Here is a 20,745-nt window from a genome sequence, read left to right as displayed (position 1 = left end):
TGTATAGTAATGAGTGCATTACTTAATTCTAGAACATTCAAGGAAAACCTCATGATCCCTGTGAATGTGAAGTGTCTCACACAGCAAAAAGCCCAGTGTTAAATGAACTCTCCTGGGAGTTTATTTGACTCCAGACTCAAGACTGTTAAAAGTAAAACTGAAGAGTGTCAAATTAACACTGAAGCAGAGTTAAAGGTAATGAGATAATTAGTGATTAATTAAGTGATGATTGATCATTACTGAAGACACCTGATGTTATCAAGCAGAATCACCAAAGGAGAAAATCACAATTCTATGTTACCATTATAGTGGTCAGTGTTTGTTTGCTGCAATGCATGATGGGAGCCATGGATGAGTTCTGATTGGCTACAACATGCTTTTTTGATGGTCACTGTTGTTGTGATTCTTCATTTTTGTGTTTTAATTAAATGTTTTACAAAGTTTGTGCAAAGTAAGTTTTAAAGGGGCCATCGGATGCCCATTTTCCACAAGTTGATATGATTCTTTAGGGTCTTAATGAAAAGTCTATAATATACTTTGGTTAAAAATTCTTAATGGTAGTGTAAAACAACACATGCATTTAGCCGCTAAACTTGCTAACTAGCACATTATTAGGAAAGGGGATCGCTAAGATTCATAAAAAAAATACCCTTATACTCACTTCTGCTGTAGGTGAAGCTGGATCACGATTAATTCACACTAACATAGACAGATATATGTAGATCGGGAGGCGCATTCCCTTCACAAACAAACATAATCCACTGCATCTTCAGCGGCTCAGATGTCGGGAGTAAATGACGACCACTACGTTCATTATTACATCCAACAACACAACACCTTAATCGCTCAATTCTTGTCTAACTTGCATCCCTGCTCTGGCATCAAAACATGGAGGCTGGACTGTTACAGCTGATCTGAGGTAAAATGCTCATGTCAATCAACTATTGTGGGAGTGGCCTCTGTGGGTGTGACGCAACAATGACAGGCATCTGAGAATGTCTCGATTTGAAAAAGTGAACTTAACATCTGATGATCCCTTTAAAAACATTTGTCTGATTATAGGTGGTATGTTGTTCACAGGGTTGATATAGTCAGTAAAGAAATTGTAATTAAGTTTTTTCAGGTCACTACATGAAGGTTATGGAAAAACATAATCAAGGTCACATAATTGTCTTTCCTCTGGTTTGTTTGGATGTTTTAACTCTGTTACAGCAGCCAAACAAAATCTAATGTTAAAAATGTAAGTGTCAAGAGCCCAATTAATGCACTGTCCACTATAATGCACTGACCACTATAATGGTGACACAAAACTTGTGATTTTCTCCTTTGGTGATTCTGCTTGTTAACATAAGGTGTCTTCAATAATGATCAATCATCACTTAATCAGAGGTGTAAAATCCAGGTTCCTTGAGTAAAAGTCCTCCCCAGTATTTTGTTCCAATCACCTGGATTTGTTAATTAGCAAATTAGTTTTTCAGCCAGTAGGTCAGAGATGGGACCAAGTCATTCCTTTCAAGTCACAAGCAAGTCTCGAGTCAAATCCCAAGTCCTCAAAGAGTTAAAGTTAATGAGGTAATTGTCTAATTAAATGATGATTGTGCATTAGTGATGAACACCTGCTGTTACTGAGAATTACAGAGGATCAGATGTTGATGTTTTAGTGGTTAAAATGATGCCACCACCATGGAGATCATTGTGTGCTTTAGTTGTGCTCTTGATCCTTGACCTCCTGCATTAGATCTCTCTTTGTAATGCCAATTTCACACCAGAAGCAGAAGCAGAAGCAGAAGCAGAAGCAGAAGCAGAAGCAGAAGCAGAAGCAGAAGCAGAATGTCTGTGACATGTGTGTTTGTTTGCAAGTGTCATCATGATGTCAGCATGACACCTGTTCTTATGGCAACATGTAGTTGTAATAATAAATATAGGCTATATATGTAGGCTAATATAATAATTACAGTTAATGAGTAACGTCAGAAAAAAAAAACAGTATAAATTAATTAAATTTGTTTTGGAAGTTCGGGAAAAAAATATTTTTTTATCTGCTACGGTGCTGCCGTGCCGCCACTGTGGGCGGTGTGAATGCTCTCATTCGTTAACATGGGTGCCGGGAAAAATATGCCCTGCTTACGTCCTGCTTATGCGTGCAGTGTGAAACCAGCATAACAGTGCATGTGGTGTTATGAAACAGTGAGATCAGAGCAGCAAAGTGAGCAGTCACTAGCTGTTTTAATATGGTGGTGTAATCATCATGAACTTGCTTGACTACATCCAAAATATTTTTTTTTTTCTTATATGTTTAGGTTTTGCAGCATGCAAGTAGACCATTTCTTTAATAGCTACAGTGAAAGAATTTAAAGTAATGCATATACAATTTTAAACATCTGCATTATTTAGACAAACACAGACATCAAGAACCAGCATATAAATCTCAGTCAGTCTGTAAATAAAGTCAGACTGGTTAGTACTGAGTGAAGCTAGTGATGCTGTCTGTGTAGATGTTTAATCAGATCTTGAGAGATTTAATGTTGTTTTTTGTTTTGTTTCATTTTTTCGGTTGATTTTATCCAAGGCTGTGGCTGTTGTCAGTTGTAGTTCTTGTGTTTGTCTTTTCTTCAGTGATGTTGCTTGTTGACAGCAGATGTTCATCACTAATGCACAATCATCACTTAATTAGTCACCTCATTAACTCTTTGAGGACTTGGGATTTGACTCAAGGCTTGCTTTAACTCGAAAGGAATGACTTGGTCCCATCTCTGACCTACTGGCTGAAAAAATTTGCTAATTATTAAATCCAGGTGATTGGAACAAAATACTGGGGAAGACTTTTACTCATGGAACCTGGATTTTACACATCTGCACTTAATTAATTACTAATTATCTCATTAACTTGAACTCTGCTTCAATGTTAATTTGACACTCTTCAGTGTTACTTTTAATACTCTTGAGTGTTGATTCAAATAAACTCCAGGGAGAGTTAATTTAACACTGGGCTTTTTGCTGTGTGGGTAAATCCAGTGATGTGTCAAGGTTTGGGGAAAGGTAGATGTTAGCTCTTCTTGCAGGATTTTGCTTTTGCACAGACGAACCCAAAACCCAGTAAATTTATGATGCAACATAACATCATAAAAACAAGTGTATGAAAACAAAACAACTGTATGAGTCATTTGTTAGAATAATGGAAACCAAATCAAAAATAAACAAGGCATCAACTCAATGTCTGTTAGCATGACATTTGTATATTTAATGACCTTTTATTTGTTAGTTAGATACCAAAATTGATTCACAGTGTGTTTTCTGTTGTTTTTTAGTCTGCAGAATATTTTCTGAGAGCAGACCTGGCTTGAATACTGGCCTACAAGAGAGGAAAGTCAAACTCCAGAACACAGGGAGCGATACAGCATTTCTGAGTTCCACAACAGCCTCCTCGAACACAGTGCTAAATAGTATAAGTATTTCTTTACTGCAAACATAACATTATCTCTTGCATAGCCTAAATACATTGTTCATGATAATAATAATATTTTTACCAAAATATGCTGGTGTACTTCCATAATAAAGGTTAAATGAATACATTATGAACATGTTCATGCTGGGTTAATTATGGTGTGTGACCAATCTTCTCAATTCTTCCATCTTCATCACAAACCGAGGATAATGTGGATATAATACAAGTTATAGAATGAACAACATTACAACAAGCTACAAAGCTGAACAAGCAAAAACCTGACCCTCCAAAGCTGCAAAATCTGCAAATAGTGATGGCCACTATTTGCAGATAAATGTTATGACAACAGAAGAGGTCATAGACCTGCAGATTAGTGTGGAGCTCTGGTGTGGTTCATGGTCAAGACATGCCCACATTGGCAGTGATCTTAACGTCCTAGGGTCGGCTAAGGTGTCGGCGGGAACACTCGCATATTTTCCAGATGACAGCAAAAAGAACTTGAATTGCTCCCTCATTGATTGAGCACATAAAAGTAATACATCACCTGAATCTGTAGAAAGTTTGCTTTTATTTGTGTATGCTCAACATATTAACAAATGTTCATGGTTTTCGTAAATAAAGAAAATATACAGGGTATCCTTTCAGTCTTCTCAGTCTGCGTGAATATCCAGTACACACAATACATGACACACAAACATGAGAGATATATCTATAGAAAGCTTGAAATGTCTACTTTTAAATGAAGTTTAATCAAAAACACATATTCTGTGTTTAAGTAATCCATATGAAACCAATGCCATGTCCTGTTTTCCCCTCTGAGCTCATTACCGCTAATTAGATCACGCGCTGCTAGGCCCTATTGTTATTACAAAGCCGCAACGTGTTTGTGTCGGCTACTTTCGATCTTTGACGAAGGCGCTGTGAGGGAAAAGCCTTGTATTTACTCCGTATGAGGACACGCTGAGAGGAACAGGCTGAGCTTGTTTATCTCACAAACAGAACACGAGCGTGGCTACAGGCAGATGATGAGAGGATCTTATACAGTGTAAGTAATGTTTCTTATGGTCATTAGATAATGTGTTGTTGTGACATAAACTTGAAAGCATTTACTAGTTGGACTTTTTCAAAACTATAATTTCTGACTAAAATATGTGAAATCGAGTGTACCATTTTAAAATATCATAGGCAACTTTTCAATGCATCTGTAAGGTGTCAGGAATGTTTTATGTTTCGTGAACAAATTGAAATAAAACTAGGGCTAATGTTTAGACGATATAAAAGTCTAAGAATGCTTAGACCAGTCTTTACTGTTGAATACTTTGTCTGCAAATGTCTGCTCAAATGTGTACATAATGTGCTTAATAATAGTTTAGTTTCTCAGATGTTGTTTTTATACTGTATAATAATAAATACAAAGCATGTGTGCATATGATAGCTATAAAATCACATGGGCAATATTAGTGATTGCTAATGTAACAATATTGCTCTAGGCTTATCAACATGCTCACTGATTTATTCATTTATTTATTTATTTTAGTGACCAGATACCTATATAAATATTTTTTGGGATAGAAATTATAGAACTAATGCTTTTATTTAGCAAGGATGATTGCTCCTGATATTAACATGCTCACATATGTTTTTTGTTTTGCTTTAGTTGTTTGTGATCTGATACCTGCACAGCACATAATCCTCACAGAATCCTGCAAACTTTTCCTCTGAGCGCGCTGTACCAGATATTCAACTACACTGATATTCTATTGGTAAAACAAGTTCTTTGACTACTGATGATGAGTTTTGCAAGCACTTAAATATCAGGTATGATTTACTTGTGTTACTTGTTGAACAGAATTCAGGAATTACACAACATCTATTCACATCTCTGCACTCAAAAAAATATTTCAGCCCTTAACTTAATTCAATTACGTACAAAATTTCCATGCATTTAGATTACATAGTTTTAACTTAAACAAATCAATTAAACTTAATGTGATTCAAATGCATCAGTCTTACGTAAATGAAACAGGTAAAGTTGATGTAATAGTTCCCAGTGTTAAACAAACCCTGCTCAGTGTTCATGTGTTTCCACACTACAGAGTGTTCAAGTAGCATTGACACAGTGTTGGAGTTAAGGAGATCATTATGTCATGATTGACCAATAATCATGAACACCTGTTGTTTACAAGCAGAATCACAGAAGGAAAGAGAAACACAGGAATCAGCCACAGCCAAAGATAAAATGAACTTAAATAAATGAAGACATTAAATCTCTGATTAAACAACTCCACAAACAACATTACAGTTTGACTTGATTTCTGTCATATATCCACAAATTTTATTTCAGAACGTCTAAACAGAGGTTTAGATGTTTTATTTTTTTTTATTTTTGTTTGTTTCAATTGACCTCACCATCATGGTGAACAGGGTTTACTTTAGTTGGACTCTTGACTTTTGATTTTTTTCTGTTAATTATTTTGGTTGCTGTAGTTATGTGTATGAAGCACATTTATTATAGCAAAATTAAAAAGCCAAAAAGAAGTCTAATTAGGTGTTTTTGGTTAATTTTTGTTGTTTGTTAAATCATTATCATCCAGTGGCATGATGCACTGATCTCATGCAGTGGTTAGTCTATTATTTTCATAATGTTTACAACAGGTGTATGAACTATTATGGATGTTTACCTTATACACTAAATGTTGAAATCTACAGCATCAGTTTGACACACACAGACATCAAGAATCAGCATTTGAATCTCAACAATGGTGACATTCAACAGCTGCATGCTGGGTAACAGCAGATTATAAAACTCACCCATGACTCCCAGCATGCAGCTGTTGAATGTCACCATTGTTGAGATTCATATGCTGAATCTTGATGTGTGTGTGTGTGTCTAAGTAATACTGGAGATCTTAAAGTAGTAATAGTAACAGTTCACACAACTACTATAAATGTCATGAAACTAACAGGAAAACCACTGAACAATATCAGCAAATCAGGCCACTGGATGATGATTGCAACAAAAATAATAGTTAACCAAGAACACTTAATAAGGATCCCTTTTTTTGCGCTATACAAATGTGCTCTACGAACACAATTACAACAACCAAAGAACAAAAAAACTATATTAAAAAAGTCAAGGGTCAAGAGCCCAACTAAAGTAAACCCTGTTCGCCATGATGGTGAGGTCAAATGAAACATTTTTTTAAATAAAACATCTAAACCTCTGTTTAGACGTTCTCAAATAATATTTGTGGATATATGACAGAAATCAAGTCAAACTGTAATGTTGTTTGTGGAGTTGTTTAATCAGAGATTTAATGTCTTTATTTAAGTTCATTTTCTCTTTGGCTGTGGCTGATTCTTGTGTTTCTCTTTCCTTCTGTGATTCTGCTTGTAAACAGCAGGTGTTCATCATTATTGGTCAATCATGACATAATGATCTCCTTAACTCCAACACTGTGTCAATGCTACTTGAACACTCTGTAGTGTGGAAACACATGAACACTGAGCAGGGTTTGTTTAACACTGGGAAATATTACATCAACTTTACATGTTTCATTTACGTAAGACTGATGCATTTGAATCACATTAAGTTTACTTGATTTGTTTAAGTTAAAACTATGTAATCTAAATGCATGGAAATTTTGTACATAATTAAATTAAGTTAAGGGCTGAAATATTTTTTTGAGTGTGTGTTTAGATCAGTGTGCTTAATAATGTGTCATTGACCTTCATAATGTATTATGTTTATATTATACTTTGTTGTAAATAAAATACAGATAATCTAAACCCCCAATCTTTGAATCATCTCACATTGTTTCTTACCTGACAGTCACAGTCTCATTGATGGCCCATTAGGGGAGGGCCTTTTGTCTCTCAGGTGTGAATCACTAAATATTCAGTGCCCATTGTCACTCCCTCACATATTCCCTCTGCATGTGTTTCTTCTTATTTCAGTGACTTAAAAGAATTAGATTTTCACTAACCACGCATAAACATTGTTTTCTCAAAAACACAAACATGTACATTCATGTTGCTTACATATTATTGTAGCCCAGTTTGTGCTGATTACAATGAAATTAGACTTAAGTCATTAATAGGTTTTTAAGATACTGAAAAAAGCACCAGTGTCAGGGCATGTCAAAACTTCTCCAGGGCCCCAAAACACCCTCAGACCCCAGAGGATTAAATGGTACACATGTACTAGAATTCATCAGTGCCTACAATTTAATTTAATTAATTTATTTACTATTATTATTTATTAATTAATTTTTTTTACAAAGATTATGACTATTTGGAATAAGTAACAATATGATTCAACTTTTTTTTTTTTTTTTTTATAAAGTAACAAGTCTAAAAGCAAGCAGTCTCTCTTAAGATCTTGAATTATTGTATGGTTTGGGAGTTTACAAGACATTTTGAGTTGTGTATGGTCTAGCAGACCAATATGATTTTACTGGACTCTTTGCATGTGTTGTACCTTGAGTATGCACTGATGAATTCTGGCAGAATATACAGGGCTTCATTATGCAGGCATAATTGATAAAATATTAATTTGTTTCATTGTCTGTTAAACTGATTAATGAGCAATTATGGCAGGATGTTTAAAAGGGAAAGGAAAAGGAAAGAAGAAAAAAAAAATGTTTTTATGATGTATGATTATATGGCTAGAATGGATATTAATGTTGTATGTTAACTAATTTCTTGTGTGTTGATGTGCAGCAGTTCTCTTATCCAAAATAATTTTCTCCCAAAGGAGACAATAAATATTACCTTGAGGTTGACCTCATTATTAATTATGTGGCTTTTTTTTATTTTAACATTTAACATCATTATGAATCTGTTGTATGACCATCTCAGGATCGGAGGTCAATACATTTTTTATTTATTTATTTTTTATCAGTTATTAGTTGCTCAAAATTATTGTCGCAGGGTTCCAAAATCTAAACCTCATTTACACAACATGTGTTGTTCTGAAACATCTTTGGCATATTTTCTTATAAGATGTTCAATAAATAAATTCCCTTGACCGCTAAAAGATCAACAGAGCAACTGCCAATTTACCAAAGGTTGAATTTACACAACTGATTTTGCAGGTAATTTACAGGAAATCTGAACTGGACTGCAGTTAACTCTTCATGCCCTTTTAAACTCCTTTGATACACAAAACCGCACGCAGCTTTATTTCTACATTAGACAACGTGAACTTGTGTGTTTGATTCTGGATTCTATTTGTAAAATGTTTGAAAATAAAATTCTTACCTACTCTTTTAAAAAGTAAAGGTGCTTCACGATGTCATAGAAGAACCTTTTTTTGTTTGTTTGTTTAAATGGTTCCATAAAGAACCTTTAACATCTGAAGAACCTTTCTGTTTCACAAAAGGTCTTTGTGGCAAAAGAAGGTTCTTCAGATTATAAAAAGGTAAGAAAGAGATGGTTCTTTAAAAAACCTTTGACTGAATTGTTCTTTGTGGAACCAGAAATGCTTCTTCTATAGCATCGCTGTGAAAAACCATTTAAAGCACCTTTATTTTTAAGGGTGTAAATTGTACTTGGTATTTTTAAATTCTGCACTGGTGAACTGAAGAATCAAATTATGTAAAAACTGTGTTAGTGATTCAAAATGCAAACAAACAGATCGAAACAGAGCGAGCAGTTTGGACTCTGAGGGTCGTGGAGGCGGGTATAAATCTGAATTGCTGCAGGTTCACAGACGCTCACAGGAAGAGACACACAGACAGACAGGATGGACGTGAAGCTGCTGTTTCTGACTGTTGTTCTTCTCTCCTCACCGCTCCTCACACTATGTGACCCACTGTGAGTATCAAACACATGGTTTGTTCATGGATTCACTAACAGATCTGTTCTCAAACGCTCTTATTTGATCTCCTCAGATTTGTTCTGTCAGCTCCTAATTTGCTGAGGGTGGGTTCTTCAGAGAACGTGTTTGTGGAGGCTCAGGATTACTCTGGAAGAGACCTGAATGTGAAGATCATAATTAAGAACTACCCAAAAAAAGACAGGGAGATACTGTCTAAGTCAGTGACACTGGCTGCAAAAAACAGTTTCCAGATCCTTACAGATATAAAGGTGAGAGTGCAGAAATTAAGTGCATTGATGTATCATTCTTATTATTTTATGATCAGATATATTTAGACTGACAGATTATCTGTTCTACAGATCCCTGATGATCAGAACTTCTTCTCTGATGATCCTCTGGAGAAGCAGTATGTGCATCTACAAGCTCAGTTTCCATCCGTCACTCTGGAAAGTGGTCATGCTCTCATTCCAGTCTGGATATATATTCGTACAAACAGACAAGCCCATCTACACACCTGCTAGCACAGGTACAATGAAAGGCAGGGTAGATTATTATGTTTTTCTCTCATCGTTAGCCTCTGGTCTGCCTGTATGTGTTCATGTGTTATAGGCGTGGCTTTGGAAAGTGATTCGCAGAGAGGGAATTGAGAATTAAATAAATGAATGAATAAATAAATAAATAGGACAGAAAGTTTTGTGACTTTTTGTTGAGGGCTATACTAATGCATAGTAAAAGTTGTTGTCAACTACATAAGGTTTTATTTTAACACATAATAATAATAATAATAATAATAATACACAGTAAAACCTCCAGTGTTAAATTAAAACAATAATTCTGTTATAAAAGTAACACTCAAGTAGTGTTAAAGTTAATGAGATAATTAGTTAATTAATTAGATGATGACCCCTTGACTTTAAATATTTTTTTGTTTTTTGTTTTTTTTGTTTTTTAATTGCAGTGGCTGTGTGTTTATCAGACATGTTTGTTTTGATCAGGTGTTGATGGTTATGTTTAAATATCAGAATAGAGGCTTGAATAACTGATTTCATTCTCTTTCTTTCAGTGATTCAGTTTGTCAGCAGCAGATGTTGTTTAGTAATGCTCAATCATCAGCCATATAATCAACTAATTTTCTCATTAATTTTAACACTGCTTCAGTGTTACTTTTTATCACTCTGAGTGAGAATTATATAAACACTGGGAGTGTTAATTTAACACTGGGGGTTTTACTGTGTACATAAAACTTTTAAAACATATTTCTGCTTTGGCTTCTTTTGCAGTTAAGTACAGGATTTTCTCTGTGATGCCCAACATGACACCACACAGTCAGTCTGAAATCACAGTGGAAATCAAGGTATGCACACTCACACTCATTCATGACATTTCAGCAGTAATGAGCAACATTTCACTGATGATCTTAGCAGTTGTAGCATTAATGCTGGTTTTTGTGTTTCTGAAGAATCCTCAAGGCATCACAGTTTCAACAGAGAAGATATCTCCAGTGAAAGGGATAAAATCTGGACAATACCCCATTCCTGAGATTGCCAGGTGCATAAAACACTGTCAGGACTGAAGCTATTCAACATGAGTGACACAACAAAAACTATATTTTTACAACATTTTATAACATGTTTAAAACATTTTATCTGTCTGTGATGTCTGCTTCAGGACAACATCTGATCATTTATCAATAAACAGCAGCAAAATCCTGTTCGTGATCTGTTACCACTTTTTCCAACATAATGAAATGAGACATGCACATGATTCGAGATGTGTTCTGTTTGTTTCAGTCCTGGGATCTGGAAGGTGGTCACACTGTTCTCAAACAATCCTCGAAAGAAGTTTACTGCAGACTTTGAGGTCAAAGAATATGGTAAGACCTGAGTCAACAAACTGTGTGCTGTACAAGAATATGATATTAAATATTCAAATAATGTATTTGTTTATGTGTGTGTCTGGTTTGGTTTAAGTGCTTCCAACATTTGAAGTGAAACTAAATCCCAGTAAGTCATTCTTCTATGTGACTGATAAGAGTCTGACGGTCGACATTGAAGCCAAGTAAGACAAAATATGTTCTGCTTCATTGTAATAAAAAATAATCTACAGTGTCAACACATTGATTTAAAATAGATTTATATGTAAACTACAGAATAATGTAGTATGACCAAACCAAAAAACTCATCATGTCATTCTTGTGTTGAGATAGTGTACCCCCAAAGTAACAAAAACATTTGTGACCCTGGACCTTGAAACTAGTCTTAAGTAGTATGGGTGTATTTGCAGCACTAGCCTAAAATACATTGTATGGATTTATGGATGGAAAATTATCGATTTTCCTTTTATGCTAAATAAAAATAAATATATCAATGTAATTTTTGATTAGTAATATGCATTGCTAAGAACTTTTTAAAGGCAAATTTAACTGTGATTTTCTCAATATTTCTCAATATTTAGATTTTTTTTTTTTTTTTTTTTTTTTTTTTGCACCCTCAGATCCAAACCATACATCAAAGGAAAGTTTATTTATTCAGCCTTTGTATGTATGTATAAATTAAAATAAAATAAAAAAAGGCCCTTATGACTGGTTTTGTGGTCCAGGGTCACATTTATCTTTTATTCTCAACAGGCATATTTTGTGTGTTGTTGTTATTCTCTATTTTACTGGTGGTATGAACATTTCTATAGTGTCAGTCACTTTCCAGTTGATCTGCACTATAACATATGTGGTAACTTATTTTATCTGAAGGTCATTTATGCATTAGGTGTTACAAACTAACCAACAAATTATTTGTAAAGCATTTATTAATCTTGGTTAATTTATGAATATGCTAATATAGTATGCTAAAACATATTAAGGGGACACTTAAATCACACATTGGATCTCAAGCTAAAAATCTTTACTTATGTTGTATAATTAATTGAGAACAAAATAATGTAACAATAATTAGTGGAAACCAAATATTCCAATGAGGACTGGATTCAAAATCATGGCTAAAAAATAAATAAATACAGGCTGATTGAATTTGCATGAATTTCATCAAATCAAGAGCAAGAGTGTTGCTCAGTGCATATAGTAATACATCATTCAGAATACATTAGCTGTGTAAATGTGTTTTAGGTAACCTGAATGTGCTTCCTGCGGTAACATTTAAATGAACTGATTTTATTCAAGTCAGATATACAATATCAATTAAAATGCTTCTATAGGTACCTGTTTGGACAGGATGTGGATGGAAATGCTTTTGTGGTGTTTGGTGTGATGGATGGAGAGAAGAAAACAAGTATTCCTAAATCTGTGCAAAAAGTACAGGTGAGAGACATTAAACATCTTGCCTGTTTAAATATTAGATGCCTCACACATACACTCAACCTATCTTTTGTAGCATACACTGTTAAAAAATAAATAAATAAATAAATTGCATTGCTACAGAGACAGATCTAACACAGGAAGTCAGGGGTCAAGAGCTGAACTAGAGCAAACACTGATCTCCATCATGGTGATATCATTTAACCAATAAAACATCAACATCTGATCCTCTGTAATTCTCAATAACAGCAGGTGTTCATCACTAACGCACAATCATCACTTAATTATCTCATTAACTGTAACTCTTTGCAGACTTGGGAATTGACTTGAGACTTGCTTCTAACTATATACATACAGTCATGGCCAAAAATATCGGCACCCTTGCAGTTCTGTCAGAAAAAGCAACACTTCTCTCAAATTCAAGAAAAATTACACCTTTAAGCATTATTTGAGTTTTTTTTTTCCTCACAATCTAGCCTTGCGGAGCAATGCATCATGACAACAGCACAATATGTACCAAAAAAAAAAAAGCCTTACAATCAGACAAACACAGACATCAAGACTCAGCAAATGAATCTTTACAATGGTAACAATCAACAAAATATTCTGTTATACTCTGAACATCACAAAACAAGCTACTAAGAAGTCACAACAAAAACAACAGCAACATTAAAAATAAAAGAAAATACTAAGCAAAATTAAAAATAAAAAAACATACTAAGGCAATTCAACTGCATAATTTATTCATACTGCAATGCATGCTGGGAGCAATCCGTTTTTTTTTTTTTTTTTTCCCTGGTAAATTCCATTTCAGGGACTAAATATGATGCTGTTAAGGTCGATTCAACCTATGGCAACTTCTAGAACAACAATTTACAAATAATTTACTCACTGCCTTGTCATCGAAGATGTTAATGTCTTTCTGTCTTCAGTTGTAAAGAAATTATGTTTTTTGAGGAAAGCATTTCAGGAATTTTTCTCTATATAATGGGCTTCATTGGTGCCCCAAATTTGAACTTCCAAAATCTAGTTTAAATGCAGCTTCAAAGGGCTCTAAACAATCCCAGCCAAGGAAAAAGGGTCTTATCTAGTGAAATGATCGGTCATTGTTTTCGAAAAAGTTCATCGCCTGTGTACTCTGGCTCAAAAAGGTAGAGTATGTCGAAAAACTCCATCTTATTTTCTCCTACAACTTCAGAATCGTCCAACATCGTTGCACCTTTTTGTTTGTAAACGGCATTTGACTTACTTGCACTTTCTTAGTCTTTGTGCATTCACTTTGTAAACACTGGGTCTGTAGTTCCGCGTGACCTTTCGATGTGATTCAATAGTATGTGAATGCGCATCCCAGAGCCGGTGCTACACAAGCTTTTGTGCTTAAAAAGTATACAAATTGTTATTTACTGAAAAAAATGACAGATCGTTTCACTAGATAAGACCCTTTTTCCTCGGCTGGGATCATTTAGAGTCCTTTGAAGCTGCATTTAAACTACATTTTGGAAGTTCAAAATCGGGGCACCAATGAAGTCAATTATATGCAGAAAAAAAATGTTTTCCTCAAAAAACATAATCGAAAGTCGAAAGTGTGTAAATGCAAAAACGCAGGCTAAAACATGCAGAAAAACAGCTTTTAAAAAAGTCTAACAATCGATGAAACTGATCCGCGATCAGGTAAAAAGCATAGACACTGGTTCAATGGATTGCCACTGGGGTTTGATCTCAACTTGCATGATTCATGGGTTTACAGAAACTGCCCCCCAACATCAAACCATTGAAATTTTTAAATGTTTCGAAACAGTTATAATGTACTGAAGCCTTGTTTACTGAAATCACATGACTTTGGCAGTTTGACACATGCCCACGAACCACTTTTTCGGAACAACTGATTCACAAAAGTTTCAAAGATTCACAAAGCAGTGCTTTGAAAGCGCCCATCACTATCGGTCACTACACATTTCTCCTCACCTAGACAACAATTTAAATAAATAGTTAAATGGCTTTCTATTGCATCTTCTAGACTGATGTTGCTGTCTTTCTCATTCATGAATAGATCGTGAAAGGAGCAGGTACTGCAAAACTGACCAGTGAAATGATCACTCAGACCTTTCCAAACATTAACCAGCTGGTTGGACGATCAATCTATGTTTCAGTCAGTATTTTAACATTAACTGGTAAGACTCAACATATACCGTATGACTCCATTTTGACGTGCATGTGTGTGATTGTTTGTGAATAGCTAATTGTGTGTGTTTCAGGCAGTGAAATGGTGGAAGCAGAAAGGAGAGGCATTCAGATTGTGACGTCGCCGTACACCATCCACTTCAAAAAAACACCACAATTTTTCAAACCTGGAATGCCCTTTGCCGTCTCGGTATAAAACAATGACTAGATGGTTGAGAACCTGAAGGGTTTTAGGAACTAGGGAATAATTTCATGAATATTATTAACAAAGATCACCTATGTTGTTGTTTTTTTTTTTTTTTTTCTTATTTGGTGTGGGTTTTATAAAAGGTCTTCGTAACAAATCCTGACCAGACACCTGCTGTAAATGTGGAAGTGGAAGTGGTGGGCAGTGAAAGCGTCAGTGGTCAAACAAGAGACAATGGCATTGTGAAGGTTGTAGTCAACACTCTGGAAGGATCTTCTACACTGCAGATCACTGTAAGACCTTCCAAGATGTGCAACAAGCAAATATATATATATATATATATATATATACATATAATTTTTTTTTGTTTGTTTGTTTTTTTGTTTTTAAGGCAAAGACCAAAGATCCACAATTAAGAGATGAACAGCAGGCAGTGAAGAAGATGACGGCTCAGGCCTACATTCCCAAAGGTGGCTCTAAAAACTACCTGCACATCGGCATTGATGCTGCAGAGCTTCAGATTGGTGATCAAATGATGGTCAATCTGAACACTGGACAAAGTCCAGGAGCCAAAGATCTAGACTACACATACATGGTAACAGTGCCGTAACTTGCGGTTAATGCATTGACATATTTTTAAACTGATAATTTTATTATTATATGTTATTATATATTGGGGGGTAATGCGTTACTAGTAAAGTAACGCATTACTTTTGAATTTCTACAAAAATATCTGAGTTACTTTTTCAAATAAGTAACACCAGTTACTTTTCTCCCCATTTATTGATTGACAAGTCTCCTGTCGGGAAATTAGGAGTAAACATGATGTTATTGTATTCTAGACTAAATGTGAACATGCATTACCTCAGCTCACTCACAAAAAATTGATTCAGTATTCCTCAAAATGAATATAAACAGTGAAATGCAAGCTCAGAATATGATGCAACCCTGCAATAATTAAACATGTTAAATACAACAAAATACATCCTTTATGTATTTAATCCCATTTTATTAACCAGTGTCTTTGCTGCTGACCTTTGATGATGCAATTCAGCTATACTAATAAGCAAAAATTACTTCAGATAAACTAACATTTGTGCTTCATTTTTTTTTATAGCTGAAGAGTGATCTCCTGCATAAATGTACTTTTCTTTCAGCCTAAGATGAATTCATTTCACTTTTGGTGTAAAAGGGCTTTTACATTAGAATAGTTTTATATTAAAAACAAAGAAGCAAGCCCTGCCCAGATTTAAAAAGTAACCCAAAAGTAATGCAAAAGTAACGTAATTCATTTCTTTCCATAGTAAGTAATTAAGCAACATAATTAGGGAGTAACTCAAAATTGTAATGCATTACTTTTAAAAGTAACTTTCCCCAACACTGATTATATGTTAATCAGTGATCCTGTATCAAGAGGAGGGACACGTTTGTGTGTATTTATTTTTGTGTGTGTGTGTATTTTTTTTTTTTTTTTAGATAGTCCCCACAATATCATTGCGATGAATTGAAGTGCTCGCGTGTGAACACTGAGCACGAGTCACATTAAGAATGTTCTGTCACTAATAACATCGCAACGAATGTTCAGCATGATTTCAGAAACAGAAATAGACTACAGCACCAGATTGCGTCTTATTTAACAGAAACAAACGTTTTATCAGCATTAGTACCATGCCACGAGATGTTCAAAAAAGTGGTGGGGGCAGTATCAACCCTGGCAGAAAGTGGTGGGGACATGTCCCACCCGTAAATTGTGCCTATGCATGGTACAGATAATGGTTATTATTATTATTATTATTAATTATTATTATTATTATTTTTTTTTTATTAATTTCCACCACAAAAGTATCAATTAATTACATCAATATTTTGTTACCTCCACAGCTTGTGTTTGAAACCATAAGTTTATTTTTATTCATCTGCTTCTTTTTTTAGATCTTGAGTAAAGGTCGGATTGTTCAAGTACACAGGTTTAAGAGGAGAGGACAAGCCCTAGTTACTCTGCCTGTGACTGTGACCAAAGACATGGTGCCGTCCTTCCGCTTTGTGGCTTATTACCACTTGGGCTCATCTGAGGTGGTGTCTGATTCAGTCTGGGTCGATGTAAAGGACACATGCATGGGAAAGGTGGGTCAACCATCACAAGAAACAGGTGACGTGCCAAGCAGCTAGGTCTGTTTTTTTTTTCTGACATAGCATGTCTTGGTGTAATAACAGCTCCAGATTAAGGTGAAGGACAAGAAAAATCCCTATGAGACAGGAGATGAAGTCAGGCTGCAGATAACTGGAGATCCTGGTGCTAAAGTTGGGCTGGTGGTGGTTGACAAGGCTGTGCATGTCCTTAACAAGAACAGACTTACCCAGACTCAGGTGAAGGATTTTCTTCAGAATTCAGCGCAACATGACATTTTTGGCTGAAAACATACTTAACTGGTGTCTTTTTGCATCTCTAGATCTGGGACGTCATAGAGAAACATGATATCGGCTGTACAGCAGGAAGCGGAAGGGACAGTATGGGGGTTTTCACTGATGCAGGTCTGATGTTTGAGTCCAACACTGCAGGAGGCACCAAGACCAGAACAAGTACACTTTTTAAAGCCTACAGTTTTATTCACTGAAAACGAGATCCCCAATGATTATTTTTTATTGAACTAAGGCATTTATAATCTCATTAACTCTATAATTCTGACTATAAATCTGAGTTGTCATATGTAGAGCTGTCAGTCTTACCCTAGCAAAGGCTGTAATACACTACATGATTTTTAAAATGTGAACAGATTTTTAAAACACTGGACATCATACATTTACCGACTTTGTAAATGACAGAGGAAAACTGGCTGTCATTTACTACACGACTGCGGATCATTGTGTAGTGTATTCCAGGTCTTTGTTGTTCTTGTTCACATTTATTTTGTCCTGTTGTTTCTATTGTCTTTGCTATGCAATGTTGTTTGTTGTTCGGCTCCCTGTGTCTATAGTTCCTTGGTTTTGGAATACAGTTAATTAACATTACCAAATAGATTGCACTGCTCTCGAATTCTTTAGTGATTTTTACTACATATTAATTAATTCAAATGAATTGTCCTCTAGAGCCTGAGTGTCCCAAACTTGCAATGAGAAAACGAAGAACTGAGAGTCTCCTGAAGATCACTAGTACACTGGGTGAGAAACTACATTTTACTCAGATTTTACTCTTACAGTTCAAATCAATCTTCTGGCTTCTTTTTTTCCACTGTGATCCAGAGACTTCCCATTTAGGTCACTGTTCATGTTAAGGTTTAAAGTACAAATTTAAGGTACTTTGTATTTCCCCCCTTAATTTCTCATCAGGTTCTCCTACTACCCTCATTGTTCTACACTAACATTCTCTTCTCAGCTGAACAATACTCTGGTGAACTAAGGCAGTGTTGTATTGATGGAATGAGGAACAATAGTCTCGGCTACACGTGTGAACGGCGAGCCACGTACATTGTCGACGGACCAAAATGTGTCAAGGCCTTCCTTCACTGCTGCAATGAGATGAAAACAGACACGAAGACCGAAGAGGAGGAGGAGATCATTATGGCTCGTGGTATGTGTCTTTCAGAATTAAGATTGTCACTATTTCTTAACTATGTCACACTGTAGCATACTGGCTTTTTTGTATTTTTGTATTTTTATTTTTATTTTAATTAAAAAGAAAACAAACCTGATAGCACACGTACATCTCGGAGACGTCTGTTTGGCATCTGCATTTACATCTGCAAGACGAAATATGCTCATCTATTGGACGTTTTCTATCAAAACTGACATCCTACAGACGTCCGCCACACATTTGTACACAGCAGATGCTTTCCAGATCAAGAGATCTTTAACAGACATCTTGCAGTCGTACGTGTGCTATCTGGGAAAGCAGATTTTTCCCTTCCAAGAATCAAAGAAAAAAATCTTGTCGAAGATCTCAGTCAGTTATGGTATTCGATGCAGATTATCAGGTAATGTGAGGCATTTACAGATCAATTTTTGCACCTCTTGATCTGCTCGCGTACAAACCTTGGCTGCCTCGATCATTTCAAACATGTTTGCTATTTAGGTTTTTAAATCATGATGATCACAGCTATGATTACATCAGTACTCTACTTTCACAGTAGCAACTGCACAACCACAAAACAAGCAGCTTTACGGGTCTGTTGAATAGTGTAGATAGAGGAAATTAAATTAAATTAAATTAAATTCTGATTGTAGCAATTTGTATTGTATAAAGCACTATGGAAATACATTTGACTTGATTATCTGATGCTTTCTTGCTCTAAATGGTCTTTTCCATCTCTGTTTATTTCTTTATTTCTTTATTTTGTTCATCTATTAAAACAGGTGATGATGATGAAGATGGTGATGGTGGATGGTGTGATGTAAAGCCTGAGGAGATTGTGTCCCGTAAGGAGTTTCCTGAGAGTTGGCTTTGGGAGGAGGTTGATCTACCCACTTGCGGTAAATGGTAAGAAGGAGACTTTTAGACAAAAGCTGTGATAGTTCACCCAACAAATGAAACTTAATTTACTCACATCATCTTTCCAAACCCATAAGACCCATCTTCAAAATATCTTCAGTTTAGCTGTAATTAACTGCAAGTAATGATTCCTGAAAGTAATGGTTCAAGAAATGTATTTAATTTTTTGTTTATTAGTGTGTTTCTTTAAAAAAAAAAAAAAAAAGAAAAAAAAATAGCTATATAAATGAACATGACAAGTGTACTTTAACGGTTCTTATATGTGACCCTGGACCACAAAACCAGTCTTAAGTCGCTGGGGTTTATTTGTAGCAATAGCCAAAAATACATTGTATGGGTCAAAATTATTGATTTTTCTTTTATGGCAAAAATCATTAGGAAATTAAGTAAAGATCATGTTCCATTAAGACATTTTGTAAAATTCCTACTGTAAATGTATGAAAACTTAATTTTTGATTAGTAATATACTTTGTTAAGAACATTATTTGAAGAACTTTAAAGGCGATTTTCTCAATATTTTGATTTTGATTTTTTTTTTTTTTTTTTTTTTTGCACCCTCAGATTTCTGATTTTTAAATAGTTGTATCTCGGCCAAATATTGTCATATCCTAACAAACTATACATCAATGAAAAGCTTATTTATTCAGCTTTCATATGATTTATAAATCTCAATTTTGGTTTTGTGATCCAGGGTCACATCTCAATATATGTAATTTTCTCATATTACAGTGAAACAACATCAATTCCAGATAAAGTGTTCCACCTAAAAGACTCCATTACTACATGGCAGATCTTCGCTGTCAGTCTGTCACCAACTCTTGGTAAGGTGAAGCTGCAAATGCAGAATACATGGTCTGAAAAATGACTTTATCATCCAGGAGCTGCTGCTTTATATGTTTCTGTGTGCCTGTGTTCCTCCTCAAAGGCATCTGTGTGGCTGAACCTGAGGAGATGGTTGTTCAAGATATGTTTTTCATTGATCTCAAGATCCCTTACTCTGTTGTGCGTGGTGAACAACTTGAAATCAAGGCCATTGTTCACAACTACACTCCAATGAATCTGAAGACGGTACTGTAGATCAGATTTGATATTTAAGACTTAACTGAGATTTCATGCTATAATTTAAAACTGCGTGCATCACAGTAACCATTTATTCTTGAGTCAAATAATTTACAAATGACAACATATATGGATCCTAAGACTCATTTGAAGTTTTGAGCTGCTCGTGACTCAAACTAAAAATAAGTTTAGGGGTAACACTTACAGTAAGGGTACATGAATAACCACAAACTCGTGCCTAAATTCATGCATGAATTAT

At 35.1% G+C, this 20,745-nt stretch overlaps 1 pseudogene; it reads left to right on the top strand.

Annotated features, from left to right (window-relative positions):
• Positions 1-9,141: 9,141 nt before the first annotated feature.
• The window catches only part of LOC127167031 (complement C3-like), a 28,888-nt pseudogene continuing 17,284 nt past the window's right edge, over positions 9,142-20,745 (top strand).

This window comes from Labeo rohita, chromosome 1 (assembly GCF_022985175.1).
Source record: "Labeo rohita strain BAU-BD-2019 chromosome 1, IGBB_LRoh.1.0, whole genome shotgun sequence".
In the NCBI taxonomy this organism is placed as follows: Eukaryota; Metazoa; Chordata; class Actinopteri; order Cypriniformes; family Cyprinidae; genus Labeo; species Labeo rohita.
The sequence above is the reverse complement of the archived record's forward strand: the minus strand, read 5'-3'. Positions and strand labels throughout refer to the sequence as shown.